Raw genomic sequence first — 24315 nt, forward strand, 5'->3', positions numbered from 1 at the left:
CCGCCACTAACACTCATGAATTCTGGCATAGGGATGAAGTAGCATGGTATGATGTAACCATATATGTCATCCGAGCTCAGTTCACGTTGATGCCGAGCCGGATTAGAGGCACTTTTACTACCAGAGGTGGCAGCTCCGAGCACTAAATCACACACTCTGTATACTCCCAAACCAGTTAAACGTTACTTATACTGTTCTCGGATATCCAGCCGGATGCAGTCGTTTTCGTAGCACGATATTTCAACAGCGCGCTTTTTTCCAGTCGCTAGGTACCCTGCGTTGCTCCAGCGACCTATGATAAACTGTTGTTCAAAGGAGAGAAGATCTTCCGCATACCCTTTGAAGAATCTTACACGTACCCCGTTTCGATGCCTTTATAGTCATTGAGTGATTGAATAACTGCTGATATCGAACCACTTACTAATTTTGCATAAGACCAATACCTCTTAGGATTTTTACTCAGATCGGTTGATAAAATTTTATTTTCGAAATCACTGAACGCTTCTCTCATTGCTCTCCTCACTCTCATTTTCTCTTCGTTCAGCTTCTGTTTGTCTGCTAGGTTATGACTTCTCCTGAATCTGTGATGAAGCTCTCTTTGTTTACTTAGCAGTTTTCTAACACGGCCATTAAGCCACGGTAGGTCTTTCGAATCCCTTGAGACCTTGCTCAGAACGTACTTGTCTGAGGCAAACTGAACGGCGCTTTTGAATTATTTCATTTTTTTGTACTCCTCATCTTCGTTCTCAGCACCGAATATTTGATGTCAATTACTTAGATACTCTTCAATTTTTATCCTGTCACTTTTGCTAAGCCAAAAAAGTATTTTGGCGTTCCAAGCTTTCTTAAAATTCCTTATAATACCCGTGGAGTTGCTATCGCAGCCTTATGGTCACGGATAACTTCCTCTACGTTAATTGATTCGATAAGTTCAAGTCTGTTCGTTGCTATGAGATCTAAGACGTTACTTCTCGAAATGGTTCTTGGAGTAATTTTCAAACAAGACTTTCAGAATAATGTCACACGAACCTCTGTCTCTGGCACCAGAGAAAAAATGCTAATATGACTCTCCCAATCTAAGCCTGACAAGTCGAAGTCATCCCGTATTACAATGGAAGGCTATTAACGATATTCTGCAAGTTCTCTCTGAAGCGCTCTATCACTATAGCTCCTCACCCAGGCAATCACAAAAACATCCCATTACTATTTTTGACCGACCTTTGATGCTTAACTTCACCCAGATTAATGCACACTCGGAATCCGTGGTAACCTCGCTAGATACTATCGTTTTCTTTACTGCAATAAATACAATCCTACCATTGGCGATTAACCAATCTTTACCACAAATATTCCAATCTGAATTTAGTATTTCATTATTATTCCCTTCAGGTTTCAACCAGCCTTCTGTTCCTAATACTATCTTGACATTATAAGCGTCAATACGCGATACTAATTCTGGGACCTTTCCTTGGATGCTCCTGCGGTTTTTAATATGATATTAATCTTTTCTATATCTGATCTGTGAGGAAGAGCATTCTCTCATAACGTTATGGCTGATGCGTCTTCAATTTTGGCAGGTAATTCGTGTCTGATCCAAAGCAGGGGTTCCTCTGAGTTAAAAAACCGCATGTGCACGCCACACATACTACACTGCTCTAGCCGGCCGAAGTGGCCGCGCGGTTCTGGCGCTGCAGTCTGGAACCGCGAGACCGCTACGGTCGCAGATTCGAATCCTGCCTCGGGCATGGATGTGTGTGATGTCCTTAGGTTAGTTAGGTTTAACTAGTTCTAAGTTCTAGGGGACTAATGACCTCAGCAGTTGAGTCCCATAGTACTCAGAGCCATTTGAACACTGCTCTAGTAGCCGCTGTCTGTGTTTACTGCACTTCTGATATATTAAGAGGAACTCTGCAATTCTCCACCAAATGGCGTAGATCGAGAAATTCGCACCCGATAGCGTCGCAGAGTCTTCTGAGCCTCTGGTTTAGACCTTCCACTGTGCTCCAGACCAGTGGACCACAATCGAGCCTGGGTGCGATTCTACAAATGGTGAGCTCAGCCTGCAACCTGCCTGTCTTCATCAAATCGGCCATCCGCCGAAAGGAACTGAGGATGCCCTCAGAACCCAAGTGGCAGGCGTCATTCGTGTTGATAAGTGCCACTATTTACAGCCGATTGCACCCAGTGCTCTTGATAGCCGTCTGCAAGATCCCCTCCACGTCTTGGACGAGACCCCTGGCAAACAGTATCATAGTCTAAAACCTCATGTGGGTGCGGGTAGAGGGAACATATTGTCCACCAATGACGCACTTCCATTGAGGCAGCGACTGCTTGTGGATTGCTAGTGACAGGGAGATGCGAGAAGTTGTAGGCGTTGTTTACGAAAATACCCTACTCCTCCTTTATATCTCTCTCTATTAACGTCACATTTTGTAGAGGACGTAGCGTCATCTGATAGCTTAAAATACGGCTCTTGGATGATGATGTTGGTTCGTGGTGCGCCTCAACACCGTGGCCATCAGCGCCCACCGATTTTCGTCCCATTCGGATAATTGCTTCGTGGTGCGGGATTTTTTCTTAGAGTGTATTTACTCCTAGATAAAATTTATTGTAAATAATACAATGTATTTTTTCAGGCAACTGCTCATTTAAAAAATTCAGTAATCGTAATAAGAACACTCTGCATGAATACTTAAAGTCACTTATTTTAGTCCAGTATGGTATCCATTTTTGACGAACATACATTTCCAGTAACTTGTCACCAACCATAAATAGTTTAGCTACTAATATAATACAGTTCCAGAAGAGCCTTTACGACTTATTGGGACCAACTGCTTTCATTACATCTAGGAGTTCTTTATAAGGAGATCCAGTAAACATAGGGCCTATAGGTAGATACCTTAAGAGATATGAGCACTTGTTCAGTAGAAGAGATGTGTTTCACAGTAGTGAAGAGGGACAAGTGAGGTATGCATTTCAGAGCCCATGTCTACTAGAATTTTTTGCTTCGAATGGTCGTTCGCTGAATGTTGACCATTCCTCCTGGAACATAGAGCGAGAGCACCAGCAGCAGCGAGTACTGTTTGTATAAAGCGTTTATTTTGCATTTTGTTTACGCCCTTCCACTAAGGAAGGGATTCTATTTGTGTTTATCTGCTCTGCATAGTAACTAACAGTTCTTGATAAAACTTTACGTAGTTTTCGTGTTAGATTTCTTAGTGTTTTCTTGATCGTTTAGAACAGAAAGCGCCCTAAAACCGTCTTTGTTTGTTTCGCGGCCGTTAGCCACTAGTCACTTGAATCAGCAGTTGTCTTGTGACAGCCAGAGCGAGAGCACCAGCAGCAGCGAGTACTGTTTGTATTAAGCGTTTTTGTACTTATTTGCTGCGCTTAGCTTTTAAATAGTTTTTCTGGGAAAACCTAGCGTAGTTTTCGCGTCTCGTATTTCAGTGAGTGTTTCGTGATTATCAGAGTAGCTCATCAGAAGATTATCTTGGGAATTTGTCACCGTATAGGGTAGGGTAAACATAGTCATGTGTAGGGACTGTGGTTGTTGTGAGCGGACGCAAGGAGAATTGGCCACTCTTCGGGGGCAGGTGGAGGCTTTGTCTGTTAGGCTCATCGAGCTCGAGGCGCAGGCGTCGGCTCGTAGTGGCGTTGGGGCAACTGTGGTGAGACCTATGCCTACTTCGGTGGCCTTGGAATCACATGGAACCCCTGATGTCGCTGCGTCTTCCGGCAGTGAGCATCTTACCGGTCAGCCATCACTCCAGGGTGAATGGCGGACAGTGGTGGGCTCGCGCGTGCCTGGCCGAAAGGCGAAGGTGGGATCTGGCCGCGTGGCAGCTGCCTTACCCCTTTCCAACAGGTACGGGGTGCTTCCTAGTGGTGATGACATCGTTTCCGAGCCACCACAGGATGCCTCGCCTGTTGGGCCAGTGGCCGATTCTCCGGCAAGGTCCCGACAGTCACAGAGGGCGGGCCTATTAGTTATAGGGAGCTCCAACGTTAGGCGGGTTATGGAGCCCCTCAGGAAAATAGCGGGTAGGTCGGGGAAGAATGCCAGTGTGCACTCGGTGTGCTTGCCGGGGGGTCTCGTCCGTAATGTGGAGGAGACCCTTCCGGCAGCTATTGAACGCACTGGGTGTGACCGGCTGCAGATAGTAGCACATGTCGGAACGAATGACGCCTGCCGCTTGGGTTCTGAGGCCATCCTTGGTTCCTTCCGGCGGCTGGCTGATTTGGTGAAGACAACCAGCATCGCACGCGGAGTGCAAGCTGAGCTTAATATCTGCAGCATAGTGCCCAGAGTCGATCGCGGTCCTCTGGTTTGGAGCCGTGTGGAGGGTCTAAACCAGAGGCTCAGACGACTCTGCGACTATAATGGTTGCAAATTCATCGACCTCCGTTATTGGGTGGAGAACTGTAGGGCCCCCCTTGACAGGTCAGGCGTGCACTACACACCGGAAGCAGCTACTAGGGTAGCAGAGTACGTGTGGCGTGCACACGGGGGTTTTTTAGGTTAGAGGGACCCCCCCTTGGGCGAAACGATAAAATACCTGACGGCTTACCAGAGAGGACATTATCATCGTTGATAAAGAACGTCCGTCCTCAGAGACCAAAAACAGGAAAAGTTAACGTAATGTTGGTAAACTGCAGGAGTATCCAGGGCAAGGTTCCTGAATTAGTATCTCTTATTGAAGGAATTAGTGCGCATATAGTATTAGGAACGGAAAGTTGGTTAAAACCGGAAGTGAACAGTAACGAAATCCTAGACACAGAATGGAATATATACCGCAAGGATAGGATAAACGCCAATGGTGGAGGAGTATTTATAGCAGTAAAGAATTCAATAATATCCAGTGAAGTTATTAGCGAATGCGAATGTGAAATAATCTGGGTTAAGCTAAGTATCAAAGGTGGGTCAGATATGATAGTCGGATGCTTCTATAGACCACCTGCATCAGCAACCGTAGTAGTTGAGCGCCTCAGAGAGAACCTGCAGAACGTCGTGAAGAAGTTTCGTGATCATACTATTGTAATAGGGGGAGACTTCAATCTACCAGGTATAGAATGGGATAGTCACACAATCAGAACTGGAGCCAGGGACAGAGACTCTTGTGACATTATCCTGACTGCCTTGTCCGAGAATTACTTCGAGCAGATAGTTAGAGAACCAACAGCAACAAATAGACCGGAACTTTTCGACTCCGTGAATGTAGAAGAGGGTATCAGTGATCATAAGTCAGTGGTTGCATCAATGACTACAAGTGTAATAAGAAATGCCAAGAAAGGAAGGAAAATATATTTGCTTAACAAGAGTGATAGGGCACAAATCGCAGAATATCTGAGTGACCACCATCAAACGTTCATTTCTGAGGAAGAGGATGTGGAACAAAAATGGAAAAAATTCAGAAACATCGTCCAGTACGCCTTAGATAAGTTCGTACCGACTAAGGTCCAAAGCGAGGGGAAAGATCCACCGTGGTATAACAATCATGTACGAAAGGTACTACGGAAACAAAGAAAGCTTCATCATAGGTTTAAGAGTAGTCGAATCATAGCTGATAAGGAAAAGCTGAACGAAGCGAAAAAGAGCGTAAAGAGAGCAATGAGAGAAGCATTCAACGAATTCGAACATAAAACATTGGCAAACAATCTAAACAAGAACCCTAAAAAGTTTTGGTCGTATGTAAAATCGGTAAGCGGATCTAAATCCCCTATTCAGTCACTCGTTGACCACGATGGCACCGAAACAGAGGACGACCGAAGAAAGGCAGAAATACTGAATTCAGTGTTCCGAAACTGTTTCACTGCGGAAAATCGTAACACGGTCCCTGACTTCAGCCGTCGCACGGACGCCAAAATGGAAAATATTGAAATAAACGATATCGGAATTGAAAAACAACTGCTATCACTTAGTAGCGGAAAAGCATCCGGACCAGACGAGATACCCTTAAGATTCTACAGTGATTATGCTAAAGAACTTGCCCCCTTTCTATCAGCAATTTATCGTAGATCACTGGAAGAACGTAAAGTACCTAGCGACTGGAAGAAAGCGCAGGTCGTTCCCATTTTCAAGAAGGGTCATAAATCAGATGCGAATAATTATAGGCCTATTTCGCTTACGTCAATCTGTTGTAGAATAATGGAACATGTTTTGTGTTCTCGTATTATGACGTTCTTAGATAATACAAATCTCCTTCATCATAACCAACATGGATTCCGCAAACAGAGATCATGTGAAACTCAGCTCGCCCTATTTGCCCAAGAAATTCACAGTGCCGAAGACACTGGCGAGCAGATTGATGCCGTATTCCTGGACTTCAGGAAGGCATTTGATACGGTTCCGCACTTACGTTTAGTGAAAAAAATACGAGCTTACGGAATATCGGACCAGGTTTGTGATTGGATTCAGGATTTCCTAGAAGAAAGAACACAACATGTCATTCTTAACGGTTCAAAATCTGCAGATGTAGAGGTAATTTCGGGAGTACCGCAAGGAAGCGTGATAGGACCTTTATTGTTTACAATATACATAAATGACTTAGTTGACAACATCGGTAGCTCCGTGAGACTATTTGCAGATGACACGGTTGTCTACAAGAAAGTAGCAACATCAGAAGACTCGTACGTACTCCAGGAAGACCTGCAGAGGATTAATGCATGGTGCGACAGCTGGCAGCTTTCCCTAAACGTAGATAAATGTAATATAATGCGCATACATAGGGGCAGAAATCCATTCCAGTACGATTATGCCATAGGTGGTAAATCATTGGAAGCGGTAACGACCGTAAAATACTTAGGAGTTACTATCCGGAGCGATCTGAAGTGGAATGATCACATAAAACAAATAGTGGGAAAAGCAGGCGCCAGGTTGAGATTCATAGGAAGAATTCTAAGAAAATGTGACTCATCGACGAAAGAAGTAGCTTACAAAACGCTTGTTCGTCCGATTCTTGAGTATTGCTCATCAGTATGGGACCCTTACCAGGTTGGATTAATAGAAGAGATAGACATGATCCAGCGAAAAGCAGCGCGATTCGTCATGGGGACATTTAGTCAGCGCGAGAGCGTTACGGAGATGCTGAACAAGCTCCAGTGGCGGACACTTCAAGAAAGGCGTTACGCAATACGGAGAGGTTTATTATCGAAATTACGAGAGAGCACATTCCGGGAAGAGATGGGCAACATATTACTACCGCCCACATATATCTCGCGTAATGATCACAACGAAAAGATCCGAGAAATTAGAGCAAATACGGAGACTTACAAGCAGTCGTTCTTCTCACGCACAATTCGTGAATGGAACAGGGAAGGGGGGATCAGATAGTGGTACAATAAGTACCCTCCGCCACACACCGTAAGGTGGCTCGCGGAGTATAGATGTAGATGTAGATGTAGATGTAGAACATCCTGTATACTGTACGGCCAACAGTCTCCAGACATCTTCTATTATACGTTCAAAAGATGTTACTCGTATAACCAATAGCATGTAGAGCTTCTTCTTGCCACCATTAGACCGTTTAATATCTCAGCAAGGCATTATACTAAGTTCTGAAACAATGAAGGCTGTGGCTAAGCCATGTCTCCGCAATATCCTTTCTTTGAGGAGTGCTAGTTCTGCAAGGTTCGCAGAAGAGCTTCTGTGAAGTTTGGAAGGTAGGAGACGAGGTACTGGCGGAATTAAAGTTGTGAGGACGGGTCGTGAGTCGTGCTTGGGTAGCTCAGTTGGTAGAGCACTTGCCGGCGAAAGTCAAAGGTCCCGAGTTCGAGTCTCGGTCCGGCACACAGTTTTAATCTCCAAGGAAGTTTCATTTCTGGAATGAAGGAGTACTTTGTTTCCGGGTAACTGCTGCTTTGGGAACTGAAGCATTGCCTTTCGGATACTGAAAAGATCAGAATCGAATATGTTAGCTTATAGTGGGAAGAAAGCTTATCTAGTACTTATATTCTCTTTAGAATGCGAGATATCGACCACCTTATGCGCTCTGGTTCCACTGGCGATACTTTTTTGTCTGAATACGGGGAACAATAGTTCCGAGAGAAGTGAACTGTGTTAAACAGGGAATTGATGTAAATAATTTTCAACAAAGGGAATTGATGTAAATAATTTTCAATTTCTTACTGATCCTAGGGAGTATACTATGAGCTCTTTCGGCCGAGTGTGTACTATTCTAGTAGCGCGCTGTCCTTTTGCAAGTTCAAAATTTTAACTGTGACTTATCTGTTATATCCTAATTCAGATAATATCAGGATTTTCTGTCCATCCTTTTTCTGACCAGTAAATGAATATTATATCAAGTACAGGACTCACAAGCAAAGCACACACGGGAGTGGCTAAAATAACTCTGAGATATGTCGTGAGCCACACAATTTTGCGATGGTCCTTTGTATATCTGACACACGTGATGTGACGGCTTGCCGCCTGAAAAGCCAATAGTAGCCATAGAGAAGGTAATGTGAGTGAGCAGATTAATTTCATACAGGGCAACCGAAATGTATACTCACTCATTGATTATCTGTAGTTCACTGAAAATATTCTACCTTTACTCGTATAAGAAACTCGAAATATGAGTTAAGATCATAGTGCGACGAAGCTATAAGGAAAGTTAATATGTTCTAAAGTGTCACTGAAAATAAGAGAATTCAAGTAAAGTGCGTTTTGGACAACAGTTTTAAAAAGATGCATCAAAATTTTTATCGGCAATAACCTAAAAGCACGTAGAGATTCTTAAGGTCTCCAGAAACAATGATCTGGAAACAACTGAGTATCGCAAGGGTACATCTGCTGATCAGCCTCTTTCAGCTGCCAAGGGAATCTTTATCGTAAGCGGCTAATCAAAAGGGAATTCAACTGTACGCTAAATTTTGTCAGTCATACCTAGTCAGATATTTTGAGAAGACAACATTAAAAAAAAAAATTAAACCGCGAGGCACAATTTCAGTTAAATCTCACAATAAAGTGACACTTCTGCTTCTACTGCGCTCCTCAAAATTATTCCGATGTTACTGTGAGAACTAACATGCGACGCAGTGTGGTTTGATAGAAAACTATTTGGCCTTTTTGGTAAATGGAGATGAGCGTATGGCATCGCTGGCAGGGAGGCCCCATTCGGGGAAGTTCGGCCGCGAAGTGCGATTCTTATTTCATTAGACGCCATACTGGGTGACTTGCGGGCCGGTGATGAGGATCGAATGACGATGAGGATAGCACAATACCCAGTCCACGAGCGGAGAAAAATCTCCAACCCGGCCGGGAATCGAACCCGCGCCTGCTTGCATGGGAGGGAAGCACGTTACCACTCATCTAAGCAGGCGGACTGACCTTTTGGTGTTTCTTCATGACGGCGTCACTGGTGTGAAGAAACAGAATGTGCCTAAGGAATTCGTTAAGTAGTGGGTTCGCGAAATGTCTTGACTTGACGATATTTACTTACAGCAAAACTGAACCTCTTCTACCTACCTCTTCGGCCAAGGTCGCTAACACACAGCAGCGGTGCCCGAATCGGAGGTACCCGTTTCGAATCCAGGTTGCGGAAGAAATTTTCACCATCAGTATTTGGCACTGAAGGGGAGGAAAGGTAGTGGTGTAAAGTTCCTGATCACCAGCCTTGCATTCAATGCCCTGGGTTAAATTCCAAATATCTCCTCCGTGTCTCAAGAAGTGAAGGCATTTGACATTGCTGATGGTGATCGATCCGTCGGATGGGGACGTTATCTGCTGAAATACGTGATCTGAACCCAGTAGAGCATCTCTGGAATGGGCTAGAACGTCGGAATCGTGTATGGTCAATTCACCCAAATATACGGCTACAGATTTTCGTCGTGCTTCGGAAGAATGAGATCAAATTCCATCTTGGCCGTAACAGAACTTGGTGAAAGGCCTCTTTCGGAGTTCAGAATCTGCTGTTAATACTTACTTGACTGGCGTCCTTAGAACGAATAGCAACAAGTTGGTTGGTTGGTTGAAAAGAGGGGGAAGGGACCAAACGGCATGGTCATCGGTCCCTAGCAACAAGTGTTCAAAGGATTACGGACCCATGGTGTGTTGTACATAAGCATTCGTGTGGTATCAATCAAAGTGCGGGAACATTTTCTTTTTTGTTTTGCGAATCCTGTACATTCCTTTTTCCAATGGTGTAACTCCGTGAGTAGATTCAGAATAACAGCTAACGGCCACGTGAAATTATGTATATTTTTATTCACTGTAACATTACCGATTCCGTCTGGATCTAGCTCATATTTGACTGGAAAAGTCGAGTTTATTTAAATGAAGTCATTTCCCTGTGTTATTTGAAATAAAAAACACCATACACAGGAAAATGACTTTTTTAAAGAAATTTTTAACGTTTGTGCATCAATAGATATAAAAGCTAAATAAAAACTATTATTTTATTTAGTTGTTTGTTGTTACATAGATGCTCACAGTCCGAAGAATGGTTTCATGCAGCTCTTCACGCTGGTCTATCTTGAGCACCTCTCTTCATCTTGGCAGAACTATTGCAACCTGAATCCACTTTTACTCGCTTACGGTATTCAAGCCTTAGTCTTCTTCTTCAACTTTTACTGCCCACAATTCCCTCAGTTTCCAACTTGAGGATTTTTTGATACCTCAAAATACGTCCTACAAACCGATCCCTTCTTTCAGTTAGGTTGTGCCATTTACTTCCTGATTAAAGGAAGGGATCGATTCTTAGAATTCATGAAGAGGCATTATTTATTAAATTTTTATCACATAGTACGTACCATTTGGTTCTGAAACTTCTATTCTTGCTTACTATGAAATAATGTGATGACGTTAGTAGTCTTTTGCTACACTGAAATATTTTGGTGAAACGCAATTTGATTATTATAGAAGCGACAAGGCTTTACATGGGCAGCACTCTACACTGAGGTTACTTGTCATGGGATAGCGATATGCACATACACAGATGTGTATCGCGTACACAAGGTACAAACGGACAAGGCATTATCGGAGCCGGGCGGCGCAGTGATTACCACACTGGAGTCGCACTCGGGAGGACGACAGTTCAATCCCGCGTACGGCAATCCTGATTTAAGTTTTCCGTGATTTCCTTAAATCGCATCAGGCAAATGCCGGGATGGTTCCTTTGAAAGGAAACGGCCGATTTGCTTTCCCATCCTACGCTAATCCGATGGAACTGATGATCTCGCTGTTTGGTCTCCTCCCCCAAATCTACCAACCAACCATAATCACAGCTGTCATTTGTACTACGGTGATTCATTTGAATGGGTTTCTGATGTGATTATGACCGCACGACGGGAATTAAGACTTTGAACGTGGAATGGTAGTTGGATCTAGATGCATGGGACATTCCATTTCAGAAAATGTTAGGGAATTCATTACTCAGAGATCCACAGCGTCAGGAGTGTGCCGAAAATACCATAATTCAGACATTACCTTTCACCTCGGAATATGCAGTAGCCGGTGGCCTTCACTTAACGACCAAGAGCAGCGGCGGTTGCTTAGAGTTATCAGTGTTAACAGACAAGCAACACTGTTTGAAATAACCGCAGAAATGAATGTGGGACGTCAGACGAACGTATCCGGTAGCGTAGTGCGGCGAAATCTGGCAGTAAAGGGCTATGGCAACAAACGACCGACGCGAGTGCCTTTGCCAACAGCTCGACATCGCCTGCAGCGCCTCTCCTGAGCTCGGTTGGACCCCAGACGACTGGAAAATCGCGGCCTGGTCAGACGACTACCGATTTCAGTTGGTAAGAACTGATGGTAGGATTCGAGCGTGGCGCAGACCCCACGAAGCCATGGACCCGGGTTGTCAACAAGGCTCTGTACAATGAAAATGGCTTTTTCGGCTACTTGGAGGCCGTCTGCAGCCAGTCATGGACTTCAAGTTCTCGAACAACGATAGGTTTTTCATTGGCCATAGTTGTTCGCCATTTTTTTGAAGAACATTCTGGGCAATTCGAGCGAATGAATTGCCCCCCTTCCTCCCTCCCCCCCCCCCCCCCCCCCCCCCCCCAGATAGCCCGACAAGAATCTCATCGAACATTTCTGGGACCCTAATTGAGAGTTCAGTTCGTGCACAAAATCCCCCACCGGAAACACTTTCGCAGTTATGGAAGTTATAGAGGCAGCATCGTTCAGTATTTTTGCAGGGGACGTCCATCGATTTGTTGCGTCCATGCCACGTTGAGTTGCTGCTCTACGCCTGTCAAAAGAGGTCTGATACGATAATAGCTGCAGGCGAATCCGTTGGTAGCATACATTGCAAACAACGTATGTGCTGTGCTACAAGGACGGTTACGATGATTACAGTGACATCCTCTTTCATTTCACACTGCAAAAAAAAAGTTCAAATGTGTGTGAAAATCTTATGGGACTTAACTGCTAAGGTCATCAGTCCCTAAGCCTACACACTACTTAATCTAAATTATCCTAAGGACAAACACAAACACCCATGCCCGAGGGAGGTCTCGAACCTCCGCCGGGACCAATCGCACAGTCCATGACTGCAGCGCCCCAGACCGCACGGCCTTTCCCGCGCTTCACACTGCATCGATCAAGCATATGATGAGGGCGTGCCGCCAAGTAGCGCTTTCTTAATATTCCACAGTACTCTGTTGTGCTTTGTCAGAGAGTTAGTGCCATAGGTGAGATGATGTTTAAAAAGATTTTACTGGTGTACGTGGATTATTCAATCTAAGCTTTCACTTTAGCTCATTGTTTATAACGTTTACCAGAGCCGGAATCTCCTGCAGTTGCAGTACAGTACAGTTTCGACTTAAGACATGAACTCATGTAAGATATTGTCAAGTTTATCATATTCAAATTGAACGTTACTAAATTTTACAACTTCCCTAAAATTTACACTCTTTTTCTAACTGGTAAAGACAGATTATTTCAACACCAAATACTAGATGTCACCATCCTTATGAGCATCTCAGTCTGAAGATGAGTCAGATCATCTTGCCACAGGTAACAGATCAAAAATAAAAACAATTAACGCAAGGTAACAGGCTGATGTTACCTTCTGGACGTACTGCGTAGCACTTTCCAAGTATAGATAATTTGATGCACAGTTTCGGTAGGATTACAGGGTGCGGGTCACTTAACGTAAACCAGTATATTTCGTTCCTCAGCTTTATGCATAGATTATAGAACAGGTTCATTGTCTTTAGTCTGAATATCTCTTTTTCTAGGCAGCATTCCCTGTTAGGAAAGAACGTCAATGGCATGGGGTACACAGAGATCGGTATTACTATAACATCAGGCCAAATCACCAGGTCATAGTTATGCTCCGACAGTTCAAAGAAGAATCTACAGAAAAAGATTGAGAATTCAGATCAACCAAATGAGCCTAGTACTAAATCAAATAAACATTCTACTTAATTTACGCCAACTCACAGAAGTCTCGATGGTTTTATATCGCGATTAGGTCATGAATTATTGTACAGACATTTATGACTCACGGGTTCTTTCAATCTCACGATCCTCTCACATTACAGGAGGTTGTTTCTACTGCATATGTGCTATGAGCTCTTCAGCTTCTATAATTAACATACCGCAGTCGATCTCGTTGCCAATGAGTGTCCCTGTTTGCAGACAGTTGTTGACGAACTCCAGCAGAAAAGTTCTACGATAAGTTTTCTACGTTATAAATAAAGAATAAGACAGATTCTCTGACAGATTTTGCTTCACTTTAGAATCAAGTAATGTCAGTATATTCCTCAAATGCTAATTTGATCGCTGGCCGGAGTAGCCGAGCGGTTCTAGGCGCTACAATCTGGAACCGCGCGACCGCTACGGTCGCAGGTTCGAGTCCTGCCTCGGGCATGGATGTGTGTGATGTCCTTAGGTTAGTTAGGCTTAAGTAGTTCTAAGTTTTAGGGGACTGATGACCTCAGAAGATAAGTCCCATAGTGCTCAGAGCCATTTTTGCTAATTTGATCACACAATTGGCAGAGAAAATGCTGAGTGAAATAAATAGTGGACTAACAATTAGGAAGTTCATTTTGGCGAGTAGAAAGAGCGGATAACTAGTAGCAGTACCTCCACTAACTATCGTAAGGGCTCTTAGTCTCAGTAGATGTTGCGGCTTTTAAGACAAGATTTAATTTGGTATAGTCAAAATACGGAAATGTTTTTGGCCACGGGTCGTTATGCTGAGTGCCCACTATTTGACCCGAAACTATGCACTATATGGTCATGCTACATAAATCGCAGATAAGCCCATGATAACTGAGACCAGAAAGAGAAACCTCTAAGGAAACGACCCACTGACATAGTCAGCACGCGTAAGGTAAATATCGTTCTCGTGAAACACACTAGCTCTCTATTTAAATAAGTAATGGAGTGCTATTGGCAGGGGATCTCGAATCGATTAGTTATTTCTAGATTTCCAGAAGGCCTTTGACACCGTTTCTCACAAGTGGCTTCTAATGAAATTGCGTGCCTTTGGAGTATCGTCGCAGCCCTGTGACTTGATTCATGATTTACAGTCAGAAAGATCGCAGTTCGTAGGAACCGACGGAAAGGAAATTGGAAATTTGTGGTAAGTTCCTATGGGACCGAACTACTGAGGTCATCGGTCCCTAGGCTTACACACTACTTAATCTAACTTAAACTAACTTACGCTAAGGACAACACACACACCCATGCCCGAGAGAGGACTCGAACCTCCGACGGGGGGAGCCACGCGAACCGTCGCAAGGCGCCCGAGACCGCGCCGTTACACCCCGCGGCCCCAAGGAAAGTCATCGAGTAAAACAGAAATGATATCTGGCGTTCCCCAAAGAAATGTTATAGGCCCTCCGCTGTTTCTAATCTACATAAGCTGTTTAAGAGACAACCTGGGCAGCCCTCTTAGATTATTTGCAATGATACTGTCTTTTAGCGTCTTGCAAAGTATCAGAAGATCAAAACCAACGGCAAAATGATTTAGACAAGATATCTATATGGCGAGAAAAGTGGCAATTGACACTAAATAATACAAAGCGTGAGGTGATCCACATGAATGCTAAAGGGAAGCCGCTAAATTTCGGTTACAGGATAGATCACACAAATCGGAAAGCTTTCCACTCAATTAAATACCTAGGGATTACAATTACGAACAACCTAAACTGGAACGATAATATAGAAGAAAATGTTGTAAAGAAGGTGAACCAAAATTGCCTTTTATTGGCAAAACACGTAGATGATGCAACAGATCTGCTAAAGAGATTTTGCCGTCTTCTTCTGGAGTATTGCTGCGCGGTTTGGGTTCCTTACCAAATTGTACTGGCGGGGGACATCGAAAAATTTCAAAGACGGACAGCTCGTTTTTTACTATCGCGAAATGAAGGAGAGAGTCTCACGGATATGATACTCGAGCTGGGGTGTCAAGCATTAAAGCAATGGCGTTTTTCGTTGTGACGAGATGTTTTGACGAAATTTCGATTACCAACTCCGTCCAACGAATGCGAAATTATTTTGTTGGCGTCTGCCTACATAGGAGCCCGCACGAAAAGATTTAAGTGTTAATTTTACCGTGCGCTGTTCGGCAGTAGAAGGGTAGATAAGTACATCAGTGCAATGTCTGTATTTGACAGTGTCTGTAAAGATCGGTGCATGCATGTCCGAAGGAACATTGCATCGATCTTTACAGATACTACCAAATACAGACACTGTAATAATATATTTCATACCAAAGCCAAGACAATCTGACGAGGAAATTACACTGATGAGCCAAAGAAACTGGTACACCTCCCCTGACGGATTACCTCAAAACTCATAACATCCACGACAAATATCAGTCAGGCTTTCGAAAGCACCATAGTACAGCAACTGCATTAATCAAAGTAACTGATGACATTAAACATGCTATGGACAGACGTGAAGCTACCATCCTAACACTGCTTGACTTTAGCAAGGCTTTTGATACAGTTGGCTTTGATATATTACTAATTAAAATGAAGCAGCTGAATTTCTCAAACAGCGCAATACACTGGTTCGACAGCTACCTCAAAAACAGAAGTCAAAAAGTCATTTGTGGGTCGGAAAAGTCATCATGGAAAAACGTGCGCTCTGGAGTTCCCCAAGGCTCCGTCCTTGGTCCATTACTCTTCTCACTGTACATTAATGATATTTCTCCAGTGATTCACTCTTGCAACTACCATCTATATGCCGACGACATCCAACTGTACATAAGTGCAAGCCCCAAGAACATTGCTGACGCAGTAGCGAGTATGAACGCAGATCTTTGCTCTGTTTCTCGATGGGCACAGAACCTAGGTCTGAAACTAAACCCCAAGAAATCCCAGGTCATACTTATATCTCATCCAAAATTAATCAGTCGGTACTTTCGCGAAACAGTCCCTCAAATACTCCTCAATGGTACCCAACTACCATACCAAAAAACAGTAAAAGACCTTGGAATAATCTTGGATGAACACCTAAACTGGGAAGAACAAACAGTCACAGCTTGCCGGAAATCGCTCTCCTCCCTACATGCAATTCAAAAATTTAGAAAAATATTTCCAACCCATGTTAAACAAAAATTAGTCCAAACACTAGTCTTGCCTAATCTTTACTACTGTGATGTAGTTCAACACGGCACAAATAGTGAAAATTCGAGATGCCTCGAGCTAGTGATGAATGCTTGCGTTAGATACGTATGCAATATACGGTTGTATGATCATATCAGTCCTTCATACTCCCAGCTAGGTTGAATACGTCCACATAAGGCGCGCGATCTCCACACGATGTGCTTACTTCATCGATTTCTTAGCCACTGGTGCCCCCAATACTTATCTTCTCACATTAAACACCTATCATCATTCCACAACCGCAATACCAGATCGGATACGTCTAGCATCTTGGCTGTACCTTTACATAACACAAAATCTTTCTCCATGTCATTTTCCATCTCAGCCATACGACTATGGAACGCGCTCCCCTGTGATCTGCGTCTTATTCAGAACCACTTAACATTCAAGAGGGAACTCAAGACTTACATATTAGGGACGGTATAGCCACCATTGTTGTGCCCCTCTCATCTTTTTCTTTCTCCTCTCCATCATAGCTTCGAATTTTACCATTCTATTTCTCTTCCTCTAACCTATCTACCTCTTCTATATCTCTTTCACCCCATTCTATCGTCTTATGTCTCTGCTTGATGAGAATAACTCACAAGCTGCGAGAATATAACGAGAAAATTCCCAACTAGCAATAGGACTGACATTCATAAAAGAAAAATATGTTTACTTTCCTATACATAGTCATTACTATTATTATTATTTTTGATTGTTATAATTATTTTTTGATTGTTATAATTATCATTGTACTACTTTTATAATCTCTATTTTTTCTTTAACATTAATACTGTATAACATGTTATATGCCCTTAATGTTCTGTAGAAACTGAAATTTGTTGAATCTGAGTATGCCTGGTTAGGTGTAAGAGAGGGCCTGAAGGCCCTAATCTTGCCAGGTAAAATAAATGCATAAATAAATAAATAAATAATATCGTGTAGGGCCCCCGCAGAAGTACCGCAACATGACGTGGCATGGATTCCATTAATGTCTGAAGTAGTGCTGGAGGGAATTGACAGCATGAACCCCGCAGAGCTGTCCATAAATCCGTAAGAGTACGAGGGGTGGCGATCTCTTCTGAACAGGACTTTGCAAGGCTCAATAATGTTCGTGTCTGGGGAGTTCAGTGGCAAGAGGAAGTGTTTAAAATCAGAAGAGTATTCCTGAAACCACTCTGTAGCAATTCTGGACGTGTGTGTTCTCGCATTGTCTTGCTGGAATTGTCCAAGACAATTGGAATGCGCAATGGACATGAATGGATGCAGTTGATCAAACAGGGTGCTTACGTACGTGTCGTCTGTCAGAGCCGTATCTAGACGTATCAGGGTCCCATATCACTCCAACTGCACACGCCTTACACCATTACAGAGCCTCCACCAGCTTGAACAGTCACCTGATGACATGCATGGGCCATGGATTCAAGAGGTTATCTCCATATCCGTACACGTCCATCCGCTCGATACAATTTGAAACGAGACTCGTTCGACCAGGCAACATGTTACCAGTCATCAACAATCAAATGTCGGTGTTGACGCGCCAAGGTGAGGCGTAAAGCTTTGTGTCGTGCAATCGTCAAGGGTACACGAGTGGGCCTTCGTCTCCGAAAGCCCATATCAATGATATTTCGTTGAATGGTTCGCACGCAGACACTTCTTGATGGCCCAGCATTTTTTTCAGTTGTCGTTGGTCCCGGTCTTACAGGATCTTTTTCCGGCCGCAGCGATGTCGGTGTTTTGATGTTTTACGGGATTCCTGATATTCACGGTACATTCGTGAAATGGTCGGACCGGAAAATCCCCACTTCATCACTACCTCGGAGATGCTGTCTCGAACGGCTGCGGTGGTCTAGCGGTTCTGGCGCTGCAGTCCGGAACCGCGGGACTGCTACGGTCGCAGGTTCGAATCCTGCCTCGGGCATGGGTGTGTGTGATGTCCTTAGGTTAGTTAGGTTTAAGTAGTTCTAAGTTCTAGGGGACTTATGACCTAAGATGTTGAGTCCCATAGTGCTCAGAGCCATTTGAACCATTTTTTAGATGCTGTCTCTCATCACTCGTGCGCCGACCATAACACCACATTCAAACTCACTTAAATCTTGATAACCTGTCATTGTAGCAGCAGTAACCGATCTACCAACTGCGCCAGACACTTGTTGTCTTATACAGGCGTTGCTGACAGCGGCGCCGTATTCTGCCTGTTTACATTTCTCTGTATTTTGCCGCTTCAGTGTATGTCAGTCTCTCCCTGTGCGGGAATCACATAAATGTGCGAGCACTATGGGTAACAGCAGACACTGGGACATACGGAAGTTTGGGTCTGTCCGTGAAGCGTGCTCAGATTGCCGATTCGATTAAGCGACCACTCGCGTAGATTGGGAAATCCTGGTTCGAGTCCTAGTCCGACACAACTTTTCATTTGCTTCCATTAAATTGTATAGCCGTGGGGGTGTCGTGTTTCCAATCTGTGAATACATTTAATGGTAGAGAAATAGTGTTAAGCTGGTTCGATGAAACCTCTGCCAGGCGCTTCAGTGTGAACTGAAGAATAGGTATATAGATGTACATGTAGAAACGTGTAAGTTCAGAGGTATTTTTGTGACATGTGACTGATGACATGGAAACAGGCATAGTACTCACGTAGTTGAAGATGAAAACCACCTGCTCCAGTGGATTCGACGCTTTCTGAGAGATCTTTCTCGGCTTAATCAGCTGCGGGCCCAACACGTATTTCCAGTATCAATGGAGTTAGATCTGTAAAGAAACGATCTGTTCGTCAGATCGACATTGGTAGTCAATGGATTTCGCAAAATAGCGCCCCTGAGTTCTAGTACATATTCTTTTCTAGGAATGTAACCTCGATTTTGTACTTTTGTCATGTCAAAAATATGATTCCGTTGTTCACTTTTGTAATATACTTACGATCATGTAATTGAGTGAACCAAACAGTGACTTAAGGTGTCCTGACAAATGAAAGTTTATTCCAAATCGAAATGCGAAATGATATCTTCTGGTTATCTTCAGCAGTCTCTTCAAATATTAAAGGAATTCGAGTAGTCCTTTAGCACTTCAATTTTCCTCATATTTAATCGAAAAAACAACCAGGGAAAATTTTTGGGAAATTTAAGCAGTGTACCGCAATGACATCAGAATGCTTGCCATTCGTGGTCAATAGTCATACCTGTGGTGTCACCGCCAGACACCACACTTTCTAGGTGGTAGCTTTAAATCGGCCGCGGTCCATTAGTACATGTCGCACCCGCGTGTCGCCACTGTCAGTCATTGCAGACCTAGCGCCACCACATGGCAGGTCTAGAAAGACGGACTAGCACTCGCCCCAGTTGTACGACGACTTTGCTAGCTACTACACTGACGAAGCCTTTCTCTCATTTGCCGAGACACAGTTAGAATAGCCTTCAGTTAAGTCCATGGCTACGACCTAGCAAGGCGCCATTTGCCTTACAGTGATTGTAATTAACCGTATCTGGAGATAGTCTCACTTGTATTGTCAATAGCGATGTACCACAATGATGGAATAAAGTTAAGTATCCGAGGAGCTGCATACTTTTCTTTAGTGTATTCATAACTTATCCTGTTCCAGACTTCACGCCAGTCGTCGTGTGTGTACGCGTGCCTTTCGGCTACTTCCGAGTGGCGTGGCTGTCTTGCTACGCCACAACAATACCGACTGAGCTACCCGGGAATGATACACAAGTCCCCCTCACAGTTGCAGTTATGTCAGTAACGATCTCCTTTTTAAGATGGAGGAGCTCTTCTGCTTATCTTGATGGAATAGCACTTCTGGGTGATACGAATCGCGAAAAACAGGCCTCACTTCAGCTTGGGGTTTGTTTTCGGAATGAATCATTAACTCTGCAGCTGAGTGTGTGCTCTTTTGAAACTTCAAATGGCTCTGAGCACTATGGGACTTAACATCTGTGGTCATCAGTCCCCTAGAACTTAGAACTACTTAAACCTAACTAACCTAAGGACATCACACACATCCATGCCCGAGGCAGGATTCGAACCTGCGACCGTAGCTTTGAAACTTCCTCACAGATTGAAAGTGTGAGCCGATTTGGGAATCGAACCCGCTAGTGCCGCAAATTATTCGAGAAAGCTTCTGTGGAGGTTGAAGAAAAATGGAAGGAAAATTAATTTTTAACGTGCTGTCGATGTCGAGGTCATTGGAGACGGAGCACAAAGTCGGGTTAAGCAAGGATGGGGAAGGAAAACGGCCGTATCTTGTCAAAGGAACCATTCCGGTATTTACCTTGAGCGATTTAGGGAAATAACTGAAAACCAAAACCAGGATATTCGGACGGGCGCGCGCGTTTTCTGTTTTCCGTTTTAACAAAGAGCGATATTTTGACAAGTTTAACAAATTGAAATACGATGCTATTTTGAGGATTGCTTGCTTATGAACCAACCCACGAAACGAAAATTGACATTTATAATTATAATAAGATAATGGTACTATAACGTATAACGTGGAGTTTCATTTTCGCTGGTGACCTCTTGGGATGCGTCTCCTAGTATGTTAAGTTGGCAAGAAGAGCGCGCGGGTCCGCATTGCACCTTATTGATCCGTGGTGGCAGTCTTAGGGAACGAGGTTATTTACGGAAATTATGTAAAATTTAAGTAGCGTTCATCGTCTCCGGCATCGATCGTGCAGGGGTGGGAACAGATTTGCGGCAGATGGGAGCTCTTGTCGCCCGCGCCCGGGAGAAGCACGAACCTTTTCTCTAGCCTACTTCCGTCGCAGTCAACTCCAGTCATTTCATTTCAAGTAACTGTTCTATACATTACATCATTCTCCACGAGAGGAGTGCATCTTCCACCTTTTGACAAGGACCAGGGAAATATCGCCTGTGATCATTTTGTCGCAATGGTGGAGGCGGTGCAGTGAGTGAGTCTGCCAAAGCAACAGTCAATTGTCTCTCTGAGTACAAGCCCAGTGCAGCCTCTCTCTGTTTGTCACTGTTAATAAGAGCACAGGTGTTTTAACCTCGTTGCTTTTTCTTGTCGTTCAGTATGTGTAACCTGATTGTACTGATTAAAGATTGTATTTGTCCTGAGAAAAAATCGGTTGTTGCTTTTAACGGTACTGTAATATTCAGACACAATAGAAGCCATTCGATTGTAAGAAACATAACTGTTTGTCCCAGTAGGTCAGCGTGACAGTGAAAATACATTAGCCTAATGATAAGAGTGGATACAGAGTTTGCAGATATTGCCAACTCAAAAATAATGCCGGAATGATTTTAGAAGGGGACATTTTTTTGGCAAGTGTGTTTTACTGTTTGTATGGAAAACCAAGGTGTGATGCAAGAGCAACGAATGTTGTGAACAAGTAATTCTCGTAGCAGGATGAAGAATCTGATCTGGTCTGTCAAATATAAGGACGCTTCGGGGCAAATTTTGCAGAACGCTTGGAGAGAGAGGAACCTGTCCCCTTATAGTGATAGCCTTTGTTGCTAGGCCTGATGTGAGGCGCTTTCAACACGTGCTGGGATGTTGTCCATAAGGTGTTCAGCAAATGTGGAATGACAGCTGTTACTTTAACATTTGGTGAACACCTTATGGACAATGAACATAGCCCAACAGACATCAACACTGATTTGAAAATTCTCAAATGCAGCAACAACCCCCCACAAAAACTAATAATTGAAGAACATTACGGAATACAAAAAGCCATAGTTGAACGAAAACAAGTAATAAATGAATACACAGCTCTCTGCAATGGAACTCTGCTCTCTGCCCTCAAAGAATTATTAGATAATACGCACCTATAGAACTCCCCCCCCCCCCTCCCACACGTACACACAGACACATACATACATACATACACACATATAAAAATAAAAATAAATAAATATAATTATTATAATAATGATAAATCCTCAAACCTACTCTCTCTCTCTCTCTCTCTCTCTCTCTCTCTTTCTCTCTCTCTTTCTCTTTCTTTACACACACACACACACACACACACACACACACACACCTACCTCTCTGAGAAATTCAAAACAACCGCCAAAGACATCTTCAACTGTTTCACCGACTCTCATCTTGTTTTCACACCTTCTACTGTTCCACTGTCCGCCATCTTATTATTACAGCTGGTAAACAGTGGCAGTGACAGTGACAATGACAGCTTAATACATAGAACTTCACAATGGAGAAGATGACGAAAAAAGAAACCGTAAGAGAAAAATAATGTAAATACACACACACACACACACACACACACACACACACACACACACACGCACATACAACCTTTCACACGAACAATTAATCTCAGGTATAGCCATAACAGTTTACACATCGTAATTTTTGCGTAAATGTTTGGCCTACATTAAGTTGCATATAGTTGCAGGTGACAAACTGTGAAGAAAAACAGTTACTGTAAAACCGTAACACAGCAGTAAAACCACACCATGTGGCAAGAAGGTAGGAATACATAATTTTATGTGCTTTTCAAAAACCTGTAATTACGATTTAGAAACTAATATTTATATGTATTTAAACAGTAAAGAACATTCCTTATGTTTAACAGCCTTAATAATAATAAACCCACTGATGATGCTGCAACTGCAGTGAAACATGTCTGGGACAAAAAACAAAACTGTGTTTTACTAAAGGTGGCCCCACTCAAAAACATATGTTATTGTTAAAGCAAACACAGACAAAAGAGCTTCAACATCAAGAGGATTATCACATTTTAACAGTGTGAGACTACATTCTAACGAGAGGGCAGCAGAAAATTTGAGCGTAGACCTGTCCTCTATTTTAGCTGATGATGAGACGTGTGTGGTACAGAATTTAAAATTTTGTCAACTGTCCAACTGGCGGTTTTGCTGTGTGTAGGTGCCTATTTTGCTTAGTGATCAGCTAACCCTCATATCTGTGATAGGATAGTCTCTTCATACTTTCTTGCGGAGTTCTGTTTCTAGTTTTTATTCTGTTTTTAAGAGCTGACATATGACAAGGTTTTATAGTATTTTTTCACTTTGCGTGTGTGTATGTGTGTTTTCCACAAGAGAGGTTTTAGCAAACATTTTATCTTTTTATTCTGCAATGTTTATTCGTTTTAGCTACGTTCGTCTTGATAGGCTTTAGTAGAGACGCTAAATAGTTCCATCACTCATCCAGTCTGTCTTCCATTTGTCTCAATGTAAATAATACCATCCAAGAAAGTGACATGAGAAAAATTATTGACTCAATGGGCGTATATTTCTTTTTTAAATCTTAGAGTGGGATGGAAAGATACCCTTTCAAAACAATTTTTCTAAGGGATAACTGCAATCAATTTACCTATGGTACAAAATAAGACAAATTTAGTGGAAATGAAAGCAATTGTATTATACATTAATTACATTCTTGCAGTTGACATATCTAATCCTTTCATTTGAAACATATTGCAAATGCCACACTCAAGCGTTATTGCTATATTTGATAGTTAAGAACTGAAATTAACAGAAATGAGCTTCTCAAATTGAAGAATGTAATAAATCCACCATAATATAAATTAGCTTCCAGAGTGGATGTAACAAAAGCATCACTACGTAAAACAACTGTCCAGTGTGGAGGTAGTAAAAAAACAGCGCTAGAAATGGTTTAACCACCGTCACCTCCATCGATACATTCACTAGAGGTAAAGTGAACTTATTTGGCAACTATTTCTTCCGTGTATTACTTAGACATATAAAATATGCACTGTCTCGATGACGCGTAGTATCAATAGCTTTTCTTCTTCAGCA

This window comes from Schistocerca cancellata, chromosome 4 (genome assembly GCF_023864275.1).
Source record: "Schistocerca cancellata isolate TAMUIC-IGC-003103 chromosome 4, iqSchCanc2.1, whole genome shotgun sequence".
Classification (NCBI taxonomy): domain Eukaryota; kingdom Metazoa; phylum Arthropoda; class Insecta; order Orthoptera; family Acrididae; genus Schistocerca; species Schistocerca cancellata.